At 37.7% G+C, this 13,919-nt stretch overlaps 1 protein-coding gene and 1 pseudogene across 2 annotated transcripts in view; both read right to left on the reverse strand.

The window, feature by feature from the left end:
- Positions 1 to 13,919, reverse strand: part of LOC112403736 (bifunctional heparan sulfate N-deacetylase/N-sulfotransferase 4) — a 234,339-nt gene that overhangs the window by 106,033 nt on the left and 114,387 nt on the right. The gene's annotated exons all lie outside the window — the stretch shown is intronic.
- On the reverse strand, positions 3,123 to 4,430 carry LOC112403738 (guanidinoacetate N-methyltransferase pseudogene; annotated as a pseudogene).

Below are 13,919 nucleotides of genomic sequence, written 5' to 3' on the forward strand. Positions count from 1 at the left end.
GAAAACTAGGAGTTGGGAGGATTGGACTCATGGACATATAAGAGATACTTCCTACAGCTACCACAAATAGCTGGACAGTAACCTGAATAACGGTTGGAGGTCGTGATACAGAGAGGAGAAAGAGCCAGACAAATGGCAGTTTTCCCTATTATTATGACCTTCTGTTTACACTCCAGGAGACATGGCTTGTGAAACCAGACCTAATACATTTAGGATGGTTTAATAGTCCCAGTGTTAGCACCATGACTGGCACATTGTTGGTGTTGAATAAATATTTTTTAAAGGAAATAGCAAATAAAATTTTTTATTAAATTCATCATAGAAATTTAATAAATGAATAGAAAAGAAAAATAAATAAAATGATGATTGCATAAATGAATGTACTTGTAGTAAAGAGATAGTTCATTGAACAGTAACTTTTTTTTTTTTTTTTTTTTTTTTGAAGTACGTGGGCCTCTCACTGCTGTGGCCTCTCCCGTTGCGGAACAACAGGCTCCGGACGCGCAGGCCCAGAGGCCATGGCTCATGGGCCTAGCCGCTCCGCGGCATGTGGGATCTTCTCAGACCGGGGCCCAAAGCCGTGTCCCCTGCATCGGCAGGCAGACTCTCAACCACTGTGCCACCAGGGGAGCCTGAACAGTAACTTTTTGAACTTAAAGTATTGATTTGTCTTCCTAAATATACAACTTCTAGGGAGTGACACTGGTGCTAAAGGAAACAGATCTCATTATCTAATTTTCCTTTTAATAAGGACAACGTGGAATCACTTGTCAACTTTGAGAATGATCCTAGGATCATTGATTTTGCACAGTGTTTTGGGAACTGAAATTGTCTTCTGTTTTCATAAGTGATAAAAGCAATGACTGTGTGACCCTGGAAATTGGCTTGGTCAGTCCTTACACTTTTTGGACTGAAGCCTAGTAAATGGTGACAAATCTCTGGAGAGCTCTGTGTTACAAATGGATTTTTCTTTTGAAATAGGAATAGCACAGCAATAGTATTGCTTCTATAGTGTGAACTTTGCAATTCTAAGTAGAGCTATTTTGGGCAACTGAGACACATCCCTTTAATATTCTTGACCCTGCTGAAGGTCTACTTAGCTGCTTGAAAAGAACTAACACAAAGACTAAGCAAGTCTTCATTCACACTGTATAAAATGTGGTTGATTAAGCATTTTCATTGCTAACTTTTGGTACCCAGAAGTCCCACTTTATTGACAATCATTCAATATATACTTATTATGTATAATAACATACTAGGAGCCATTTGTTGCAGAGGATACAGCAGTGAACAAACAGACAGAAATTCCTGCCATAGGGAAGCTTATATTTTAGTGGGGTGAGACCAAGATTACACAAAACAAGTAGGTAAATTGTATATTATATTAGAAGGGCTAAGAGCTACTGGGAAAAATAAAGCAGAGAAAAGGAGAGGAATGAAGGGGTATGGGTTGCAATATTAAATAGATTATTCATGAAGAAGGTAATATTTTGAAACAAGGTCTAAAGTTGTAAGAGATTAAGTCATACAGATAACTTGGAGAAGATCATTCCAGGCAGAAGGACAGTACATACATTGTTGTGAGTTGAAAGAACCTCAGGTATTTTTGAGGAAGAAGAAGAATTCAGTCGCTTTTGGAGCAGCGTTAGCAAAGGGGGAGAGTAGCAAGAGATAATGTCAAGAGGTGGCACTGCTGCAAGTAGTCTTGTCAGTTATGTACTGAACAACTCCAGGGGGCACCATTCACATCAACTATGCTTTTACAGAGGTTGTATGATGCAGTATCACTGACAAGAAGGAATGGGTGCAGAGCATTTAAGTCCTTAATGTGCCACAATAAGGATGTTGGTATTTACCTTGAATGAGATGAGAAGCTACTGGAAAGTTTTGAGCAGATAGATGATCTAGACTATCATTAAAAAAAAAAATTCTTCTGGCTTCTATGTTGACAGCTGACTGAAAGGAAGTAAGGAGGAAAGTAGGAGCCAGTTACTAGGTTTTGGTAACAATTTAAGTGAGAGATAATGATAGCTTGGACCAGGGTGGGGACAATGTAACCGGTGAAAAGTGATTTTATTCTGGATATATTGTGAAGGGGGAGCCACAGAATTTGATGATAGATTGAATATGCAACATGAGACAAGGTGCTCAACTAGAAGGATAGAATTTCCATCAAATGAGTCTGGAAAGTTTAAAAATTAAACAGGTTGGGCGTCCCCGGTGGTGCAGTGGTTGAGAGTCCGCCTGCTGATGCAGCGGACACGGGTTTGTACCCTGGTCCGGAAGGATCCCGCGTGCCGTGGAGCGGCTAGGCCCATGAGCCATGGCCGCTGAGCCTGCGCGTCCGGAGCCTGTGCTCCGCAATGGGGAAAAAAAAAAAACAAAAAATTAAACAGGTTTGGGGGAGAAAGGACATATGTTTGAGATTAGACATTCAATTGGATATCTAATGTCTTCCCATTCAATTGGGAAGTCAAATAAATAAGTTTAGCATTTAGAGGAGCAAGTTCAGCTGGAGAGAGCTCAAGATATCAATTTTATTTAAAGTCATAAAACTCATAAAGATCACCAACAGAATGAATGTGTAAACAGAGAGAAGAGGAAGGCTAAGTCTTTGGGACAGATTAACATCAAGAAGGCAGAGAGGAGAGAAGAAATCCAGAAAATACACTCAGAAAGAGTATTGCAAGTGAGATGGGAGGAATACCAGGAATTTCCAAGGAGAACTAAGAATTGCCCATTGGGTTTAACACTGGATGCCCTTTAATGAACTGGAAAAGAGAAGATCTGGTGGAGTGGTGAAGGGCAGGAAAATCAGAGTGGATTTAAGAGAGTCTAGAGGGAGCTGAAATGGTGAAAGTGAGTATAAAAACGATTTTAAGAAGTTTTGCTAAAATGAAGAGTCAAGAAATGGTGCTGTAGTTGGAGAAACAACATAAGCACAAGACTACCTAAAGATGGGAGAAATAGCTGTATGTTTATAGAAAGGGTAATGATTTAGAAGACGGGAGAACTAATGGAATTACAGTTTTTTATATATATAATTTAAATTATATATATATATATATATATATTTAATATTTTTTGATTGGCCAACCCCAGCGTTAGTGTTTATTTCATCCTCAGGACCCTAGGAGGAAGGTAGTGGTAATCCCGTTGCAGAGGCCAGGGAAGCTTGCTGATGTCACGCAGCTGGCGAGGGTCTGGGCTCGGGCTGCGAGGCCAGAGCCTGAACTCCCGGCCACTAAGGTGCTGAGTAGGGTCGTGGGAGTTGGGAGTACCTGAAACCCGGAGTCCGCAGGGCTTTGTGGGCGCTGAGCGGGTGGGCCCAGTGGCCTCAATGCTCGGTGACCGGGCGTGATCATCCACCGGAAGGGGTAGTAGCGGTAGTCGGCCGTGACCTGTGTGTGGATGTTCTTCCGCCTGAAGCCCGCCTTCAGCAGGGCGGACACCTGCGTCTCTTGGAACACGGTGGTGATGTCTGAGTAGTACTTGGACTTCTTCAGCTCCCCCAGGAGGTGAGGTTGCAGTAGGTGAGGATGCTCCCTGGCTTCAGCAGGCGGAAGGGCATGGTCCCTAATGAGGTTGAACTGGTGTGTGTGCCAGGTCCCCTCAGACAGCGGGTACGTGTCGTACAGGATCCCATCAAAGTGACTGTCTGTCAGGGTGGGCGCCACCTTCTCCCACAGGCCTTTCAAGGGAACCACCCTGAGGGGAGGCCGCTGGGCCCAGTCCTGGAGCCGCTGGAAAACTTCGTCGTTGCATTCAACGATCTAGTGCTCGTCGATGTGGGCCTCCTGCACCTTCGTAGCTGCCATGGCCGCGCCGAAGCCCACCTCCAGGACCTGGCCTTTTCTGGAGGTGGCGGTGGCCACCAGCGCTTGCAGGTAGGGGTCTCCCAGCTGTCCATTGCCAGCTCGCCCAGGATCTGCAGGTGCGTATCCCGCCCCGCGTGAAGACGCGGGTCATGGCGCTGGCGCTGGTGCTGTGCGCCGCCCAAGCTCTGGATGCGCAGGGCCAGGTCCCTGCCGGGCCTTCTGGGCGGGGCCCTGGAATGATATTCTCGAACAGTTGGGAAGGGACGTGATTGAGTGCAAAAGGACAGAATTTGGTCTTTGCATTTCTAGCTCTTTTATTCGTTGTTTCAAGACAGAAACCAGGATTGTGTGCTGCCCTCACAGCATGCCAAGCCACGACGTATATTTAGGTCACTGTTAACACAGTTTATGGTAATAAGGGGTACCTACATATTCAAAAAGATTGTACTAAATAATTAGGACCACTTGAGTAACTAGCTATGAAGATTATTATAATTTGTATGTTTTTTTTCTGTATAGACATGCTCACGTTTCAAATTAAAATCAAACCTATTATTATATTTACATTTTGTTATCACCACGTTGAACTAGTAGTTGTAGTAATGGCGCCATGTGGAAGTCCTCTTTCAATTGCTTGACTTTTTTTTTTTTTTCAGTGAAATAAGAAACTCATCAGTTGAGAATTAAGATGGGGCAAGACGTGTAGTAATTTGCAGAAAGAGAAGGTATGAAACAGTGATCCAGGAGAGTAAGATTGTGAACAAGATAAGGACTTGTGTAACTTCTGGGCAGTATTGAGCTCCACTTGAGGTCTGTGGTCATGGTTTTAAAGTGAGAACAATTAAGTGTTGATCCTAGCCACATTAATTTTCAGGGGTACAGGAGTGGACTACGTAGAGATTTGGATTTAAAAGGAGTTGAGACTTTGCAAGGGAGTTTGATGAACCAAGAAATGCAAAGGAGTTCAGGGAGGATTCAAGAGAATGCTTGTAATGATGGGTTCTTGAGAAAAGCTTAATAAAGAGGAAAGCAAAGACCTGTGAAGAGTTTGGGGCAGCAAAGATGTGATATCAGGCTACCTCAGGAAATACTAGATCTGCATTTTAGTACCTTTCTCTTCATTGTTGCCTCTGCTGCATGGAAAGATCTAGTTCTAGATATAAGTTAGTGACAAAAGAAATGATACCAGATAGTAAATATTTAGAGCTTCTAACAATGCCTTTAACCTGGAAGGAATAATATTCAAGATTCTTTGTAAATATGTTAAGAGATGGAAACAAGAATAGTATGATCCATTCCATTGTGGTATCATTTCTATAGTTACTATAATCAGAAACGTGAAAAAAGAAGGTACTCAAGATAATTTTGCTTAATACAAATCACAGCATTTTCACAATACGTTCATCTGTAATTTTATCTCAAGTAAATAATGTAACTAATTTACCTTCCCATATATTTCCATTCTTAGTACCTCAAATATCTATACACAGCAAGTATTAAATAATTTTTAAAAATCTTCTACCTGATTGCCTATGTTCATGAAATAAAGCGCTGGTTTAGGTGAAATGGCTAGGGGTGTGTGTGTGTGTGTGTGTGTGTGTGTGTGTGTGTGTGGAAGACAAGTAGAGGAGGGCAACTTGTCCTTTTTGAAACTGGCTGGAATGTCCTTCATTTAAAAATTTTGCTCACATTTCCTAACTTTTTGGATGCTTCCACAGTTATATAGCTGATGTTTTAGAATCACTAACTTAAACGCATCATTTTGCAGAAATAGATTTGCATAAACTATTACTTACTCTGAGCAATGGAATATATTTCTAATATTATTTTTGAGTCAGGCTGAGATTTCCCTTAGGAGTCATTTTTCCCCTTAATGCCAGCTTAATGCATTTATGGAAAAATGCTTTAAACATTTGGTGTAGGAATGAGCCATCCCTCTGGTTGTAAATTTTCTCCCCCACCTCCAAAATACAAAGGGTTATTACATGTTGTCCTCTGTGACATCCTGTGCCTTCTCTAGGAGTTAAAATAATTCCCATCTGTGATTGTTTCCAATTTTGTGGAAACTTTACTACCATGTGAAATAAATTTCATCAGACCAAAAGCTTATGTTAATAAATGGTACGTATATAATAAAAAAACTTAAATTATGATGACTTAAGTAACTGCCTATAAAGACGGTTAAATTACTATACTTTTCTGTAGACATGCCATACCAAATATTATACTTCCATCTTGTTATCTTCATGTTAAAGTGGCATGATATTTGGAAATCAAAGTTTCAATACAGTTTTCATCTCAAAACAACTCCAGTTCAAGCCCTTCAGTTCTCCTATATTATTAACCAGCTTTAACGCTCTCCACTGTCAACATGTTTGAAAACAATTTCTCATGTTGCTCAGGTTACTGCAGAAGTGACTGCACGGAACTGAAATGTTGACTCTGAAGAGGTGATTACAGAATGATGAAAATGTTCAGCCCCTACCGATAAAGCATAAAAGAAACTATCTAGCTGAATTTTTCAAATTGAAAAATGAAAGAAAATAAAAGAAAAGAAAAGGAAAAACATGTGATAACTACTGCTTTTGATGGATTATCCAATTTGAATAGGGTATACTCAGTAGAGCAGGAGTTAAATTTTTTTAAAAAATCTTGCAAACCTTGGCTTTTGATTAGCTCACAATCATTTATTAATTAAAAACAAGTTTGGTCATTGAAGCAATAAAATGAAAATCTGTCAGTGAAAGTTAATTATGCTATTATTAAGCATTCTAAGAATTCACTCACAAAACTGCTAATAACTGATTGATAATTAGGCATAAAATTTTCACTATCAACACTTCTTAAAAAGTGTTAGGCCATGTTTAGGGTATTCTATATAAATATTCCTTTGAAGGGTCTACAAATTTTAGACAATGGGGCAGTTTGGATGTAGGCAAATCTCAAAACAGCTTAAGAGAAAAAATGCAATGGAAAAGCACTGGATGGGAAATGGTCAAACTTTGCATCAGAAAAACAAGAAACAGTGGATTGAGAAAAAGAAAAGTGCTTATTTTTCTTGAGTAATTGGAAATCCAGAGATGAGTGGTTGGTTCAGAAGTTCAAGAATGCCAGAAGTGAGGTCTCTGATTCTCTTGGCCTTTCCTTCATGTTTTAGATGAATGTCTTTGTTCCAGCCAATAGGACCACATACTAGGCAAGAGAAAGGAACAAAGGCAAAGTGCAGAAGGGCAAACATCAGCCATCTCTAACCTGCTTTCCTGGAAGTTCCATACCGTGACTTGCTTTTATATCTAATTGGCCAGAACTATGTTAAATGCTCTCTACCTGAAATAAAAGCTGAAAAATCTGTCCTCTAGCTAGACATTTTGGCTCCACAAGCAAACTTTGGCTTTATTCACTAGGAAGATTGTGAAAATGGGTACTGAGTATGCATTTAGAAGTGATGACCAAGTATTAATCTGTAGCCTACCAGAATGTAGAAATAAGAATTCTCATGCCTTGTTGCTAAGCAGCCCACTTCCTAATCTTATGTATAAAAGGCACATAAGAGTCCTGATCTAGAAGGTAAACAGGAGAGCAGTAGATTAGAATACATTAATTAGGGGAGGTGATATGAGAATCTGGAGAACTGGAATTTCAGAAGGTAGAGTTCTAAGCAAAAGTGATCAGAACAGTTGGATTTAGAGTTCCTGAGGCCCTAAAACCTAGAGGGAAAAGTTCCTTCATATTCTGGCTCCACATGAACTACACAGGCTCATTTTCTCTTAATTCCCAACTCAAAGCCTCTTCTGACACCAAATCAATTTCTTCTTCTTTTCTTCAATATTTTATGCTCCTTTTGGAGATTCATAAGGGCAAGAATTATCAGAAATGTATTTTATGTTCCACAAATTTCATATTTCTAAGGACACAGCAAGTTACCAATAATCATTATGGATAGATGTACATTAATTAGGGATTCATGAAATACTGTCCATTATTATGATTCCAATTTGACATACCTTCCTCTGCATCTTTATAGGTCAAAGTGTGTAGGTCAAAGTTTGGAAGACTTTTTCTCTAAAGGGCTATGTAGGAAATATTTTAGTCTTCGCCAGCAACATAACGTCTCTGTCACATGTTTTTCATTGTTTACTTGATTTTTACAACGGTTTACAAATGTAAAACCCATTCTTAGCAGACCAGCCATACCAAAACAGGCTGCAGCTAAATCCCACAGGCAATAGTTTCCTGGCCCACAGATAGGTTGTTGCTGAAGCAATATATATTGATATATATTTTGTCGCAAGAGTGGAACACGTTCTTTTGGGCACTATCTTGTGCCCCTTCTCATACTGCTCCCTCTGCTTGGATGCCCTGTTCCTGCCTTCTGCCTCAAGCACACCTACTCATTTTTCACAAGTGTTGCTATCTCAATTGTCTGTCCTGTTTATTATTTTTCTTCCCCTTATAACTAACCCGTGTCTCCTTTGTGGCTATGCTGGGCTCTGTACCTGTCTCTCAAAAACCCAAAATGCTGTTTTGTTGAACTGAAGTTAAATCCCAAGAATAAGCAGCATCTCATTCATTTTTGCATCCTTGGTGTCAAGTAAAGCGCTTAGTAGATAATACACATTCATTAATTATCTGTTGAGGAGAGGAAGGAAGGAAAAGAGGGAGAAAGAAAGGGAAGAAAGAAGAAAGAAATGAACAAACAGCTGAACAAGTGAAAGATGGGAGTTACTTTTTCACACTGGAGGAAGTATCTGAAAATTTTGGGACATAATTGGAAAGCAATAATTTCAAAGATTCAAGAGTTCACATATACATGTATCAACTTTTTAAAATATATATTTCACTTATTTTCTTTAAAACACAACTTTATCATCAATGTTCCTTTTTCCTGGAATGTTTGGTAAGATATTGGTCTCTTTGAATCACTAAAAATTAGTGACCACATTCAGTACTGAATGATGGATAGATGGAGGACTGCAAAGCAAATTAGACTATCTTGTATCTGTTCCCAATGTGCATATTACATTACCTTGAAAAAGTCACTTGGTCGTTTTACAATCATCATCAACCTCTTATTTCAAAAGGAATGATCACATGCTTCCTGAAGAAATATGGTAAAAATGATGGTAGCCATGATGATGAGGAGGAGGAGGACAAATGCTTTTTGAAAGACTTACGTGCCAAGCACTTAGCTAAGCATTATACACATATGAACACGTACACACATCACCTAAACCTTGTAAAAACCTATGTGGTAGAAACAACTATCATCTCCAGTTTACACATTCATAATTAAAGCACTGGAATTTTAAGTCATTTGCTAAGGGCACCCATCTAGTAATTGGCAAAGAAGAAACTTGAACCAAGATACATCTGAAGCTAAACACATGAACTTACTACTGGGGCAATTAGGCTGTGTCACACACAGGGTAAACTCACGTCATAAAAGATTTTTATGTATAAAAATAGTTAAGGTTTTGTTTTCTTCAGAGGAACATGAATTTTTCTTTTGTATTTTGTGCACAGTTTATTGCTCTGTATTATATAAATAAAACAATATTTAGAGGAAATATTTATTTACCTTAAAGCAAGTAAATTAAATATTAACAACTACTTAAGCAGTTATCAGCTTACCTCCTGGGGGAAATCTTTGTTGCAATTGTTATATGTATCAGCACTTGAAAAGAATTGAAGCTCCTCTAGTTAATCTTAAAATATTATTTAAATGCATAAAAACCATAAAGCAGAAAGAATGACTTTCAAGACTTTATACTTACTAAAAATAATGACAACAAGGTATCCAGAACAGACAGATGCAAACCTTGGTAGATTCATATCAATGCATCTGAGTAATATAAATAGTTCATTTCCTTCAATTATTGCTGCCCAATATTAAAGTGCATTCTGTAGGTGGCATTTATTCCTTTGAGATTAAACATGTTCAGGAAAAAAAAAAAGCTACTATACAGAAAAAAGATGCTGCAGCTAAAATAGGGATTTGGGGGATGGGGGTGTCTGATGGTGCCCTCTGCTAAAAAAATCAAATAGATAAATACATATTGTAGAAATTTTCTGTCTAAGGGAAATTCTTTTATCTACCCGTCAATACCAGACTGGCAAGTCAAGGACTGACCATGATACAACACATGACAAGAAAAGGCATTTTTTTCTCTAAATCCATTACTAAGCAGTATGAATATTAATAGCTAGTGAAAAACCAATTCTAATTTCCAAGCAAAAAGTTTATCCTATTCTTCATATCCTAGGTTTGGTGAAAACAGAAATTGAGAACTTTAGCGACTGCTTGAATAAACTAGCTAAGAAGTTTATTACACAATATCATCCTACTTGTAAAAAGGCCAAAAACCTATACCTATCTGCTGTCAATGGGTAGCTGAAAGGGAAATCAAAATATTTTCGCTTGTTACACAATGCATTGATAATTATGCCATTAATACATGAAATTTTCCATATTAATCTTTGAAATTTTATACAATAACATCTCCTTCTCTCAATACAGAAGAAAGGTCTGGGTTCTTCAACTATTATTCAGCTTTGCAGAAGTCACATATATTACCTTAATTACCTGGACTATGGTTAACAAAAGGCCATTAGAATAACAGGGCACACAAGTTGGTTCATTTTACCTTGGGAAGATACTGTTTGGTTTTCCCACAGATCATCAGCTCTTGCTTGGGGTGTTGTATGGTGCAACTGAGAGCAATGAATTAGGAACCACAAGGCAGAGTGTGGGTTCCCTGTGTAACCAAGTACAAGTCACTTACGAGCTCAGTTTTTTCATTTGTGAAATTGAGAGCTTTCATTATCACTTTAGAAACAAACCTAGGAAGCCTTCTCTACCTGATTTCCAAGCTCAGGGCAATTCAGATTCACATAATTTTACAGATATCAGGGGCTTCAGTGGTCATCTACTTTGACCACTTCGTTTTACTGAAATGGGAATCTGGCTACTAGGCCCAGATAACATGACAATGGCTAGAAGAGAAAGCTATCAACATTACAAACAATAGACTGGAAAACTAGAAAAAGTAGACACAAGAATTCAAAAATTCTATGAACATAGTTTAGGAGCAAATAATCCACGTAATCACAGCTGACTCTGAGAGCACAGCAGGAAAAGAGTATAGTAAAATCATTTGTATTAACATGAAAACCTTTAGCTGTCGTGAAAAATGTGTCATGATGCTTAGTACACATTTACCATTTTAAAAGTGGTAAGTTATGTATTTTAAAAGGTTACTCTCTGAAATGCTTAAAACAATAAAGCACTCAAATGCTAAAGATTTTCAGTGACAAATGGATAGCTCACTTATTGTAACACAATATTTCATCTTGATATAGCATATATTAAAGGTTGAACCTATAGGTGTGCAATTTTTTCACACTAAGTTTTATTCACTTTTATTGTAAATAAAACACAAGAATATTAACAGGAAGGTACAAAGGATTGTGATATTTCAATATTGTCATAGAAAAGGAATATGGTAATGGATGAATTGTGTCTGTGAACAATTGTTTCGAACAAGAGATGAGAAATATATGCATATATAATATAAAAAGAAAAAATTAACAGACATAATGATGAAGGGATATCTCTACTGACCACATGGATATATGGAAATACTTTTAAACTGTTGGAAAACGCCATCTATAAATAAACATTCTATATTCAGTAACAAAATCATATAAATGCTCATATAAATAAGCTTCAAGTTTGCTGGCTGGTATCCTATAATCATCCCACTGTGATTTTATTATTTTCTTCTTTCCAAACACCATTTTGCTCATCATAGGTTTTCAATAAGTAGAATTAAATATATTCAAAATCATACAAATATTCCATTTACTAAACATTTAGCAAACTTCCACTGCTCTGTCTTCCAAGGTAATGCCATTAATATTTGATTTCATTATTTAATGCTTTTTCAAGCTTAAAAATATATTTTGCCTGTTTCAGGATTAAAAACTGATACAAAAAATCGTTTCCAAAAATATAGTGGGTTTTAATTTGAAAACCCAGTCTAGAAATTCTAGCTTATCGGGGGAAATTACCAGCAATTATAGCTGCATTTCTATCACAGGGCTTAAATCTAAAAGTAGGATGGCAACTTTGGTATGGAGAATTAGGATAGTGGATTACACAGACTGAAGTATATGAAAAACGAAGTAAAATATAAGTGGTCCCATCCTTAAGGAGCAAGGAAAAGGGAAAAGGGAAGATAAGACTAGAACACAGGCAATTTACTTTTAGGGAGAAGAGACAAAGGCAGTACTTTCCTCTCTCTTCAACTTCTTTTCAGTACAGTCAAGGATAACTTTTGAATTAACACAAGATGATGTCACTAAAATATTCTTTAACCCATACCTTTCTGATTTGTTCTTAAGAGTGTGTATATGGTGTAGAGAATGGGAGGTAAGGAAATGCTCCTCCAAATTTAAGAACCCCAGAGCCTGGATGACATTATGTTAGCAGTGACTTGTAGGGAGAGTAGGAGAAAACTGGGGTCAAAACCAGAGTCACCAAACTGGGAGGAGCAGCACAAGTGTGATAACTGTGAAAAACAACAGTCATCATCAAGGACTGCACGAAGGGAGGTGCACTGGAGACTTTCAAGTATTATTCATTAAAAAATGAGATGACAGCATATAAAACACAATATAAGGGGCCAGATGCTAAGGCCTTGTGGGCTTTTTTAAGGTAGTTTGAAGGGCTTTGAGACAAAATGTCACAGAATCTGAATTACATGTTAACAAGATCATTGTAGCTACTTTGATAAGAATAGACTCCACAGGGCCAAGAGTGGAACTGGAGACCAGTGAAGAGGCTATTGAAACAAATTAGTCAAGAAATGATGATATTCTTCTTTCTCTAATTGCCTTAGGTGCAAGGTTAGGTTGTTTATTTGAGATGTTGCCTGTTTCTTAAGGTAGGATTGTATTGCTATAAACTTCCCTCTTAGAACTGCTTTTGCTGCATCCCATAGATTTTGGGTCATTGTGTCTCCATTGTCATTTGTTTCTAGGTATTTTTTGTTTCCCTCTTTGATTTCTTCAGTGCTCTCTTGGTCATTTAGTAGTGTATTGTTTAGGATAGTGGATTACACAGTGCTTGTATTTTTTACAGATCTTTTCCTGTAACTGATAACTAGTCTCATAGCGTTGTTGTCGGAAAAGATACTTCATACGATTTCAGTTTTCTTAAATTTACCAAGGCTTGATTTGTGATCCAAGATATGATCTATCCTGGAGAATATTCCATGAGCACTTGAGAAAAATGTGTATTCTGTTGTTTTTGGATGGAATGTCCTATAAATATCAATTAAGTCCATCTTGTTTAATGTATCATTTAAAGCTTGTGTTTCCTTATTTATTTTCATTTTGGATGATCTGTCCATTGGTGAAACTGGGGTGTTAAAGTCCTCTACTATGGTGTGTTACTGTTGATTTCTCCTTTTATGGCTGTTAGCATTTGCAACTATTTATGATAAAATCCCTGCAGAAAGTAGGCATAGAGGGAACTTTCCTCAACATAATAAAGGCCATATATGACAAGCCCACAGCCAACATCATCCTCAATGGTGAAAAACTGAAACCGTTTCCACTAAGATCAGGACAAGACAAGGTTGCCCATTCTCATCACTCTTATTCAACATAGTTTTGGAAGTTTTAGCCACAGCAACCAGAGAAGAAAAAGAAATAAAAGAAACCCAAATCAGAAAAGAAGAAGTAAAGGTGTTACTGTTTGCAGATTGCATGATACTCTACATAGAGAATCCTAAAGATGCTACCAGAAAACTACTAGAGCTAAGCAATGAATTTGGTAAAGTAGCAGAATATGTAATTAATGCAAACATAAATCATAGCAAGACCCTTTTTGACCCACTTCCTAGAGGAATGGAAATAAAAACAAAAATAAACAAATGGGACCTAATGAAACTTAAAAGCTTCTGCACAGTAAAGGAAACTATAAACAAGACAATAAGGCAACCCTCAGAATAGGAGAAAATATTTGCAAATGAAGCAACTGACAAAGGATTAATCTCCAAAATTTACAAGCAGCTCATGCAGCTCAATATCAAGAAA

The sequence above is a fragment of the Neophocaena asiaeorientalis genome, unplaced genomic scaffold, assembly GCF_003031525.2.
Source record: "Neophocaena asiaeorientalis asiaeorientalis breed wild unplaced genomic scaffold, Neophocaena_asiaeorientalis_V1.1 scaffold244, whole genome shotgun sequence".
NCBI lineage: Eukaryota > Metazoa > Chordata > Mammalia > Artiodactyla > Phocoenidae > Neophocaena > Neophocaena asiaeorientalis.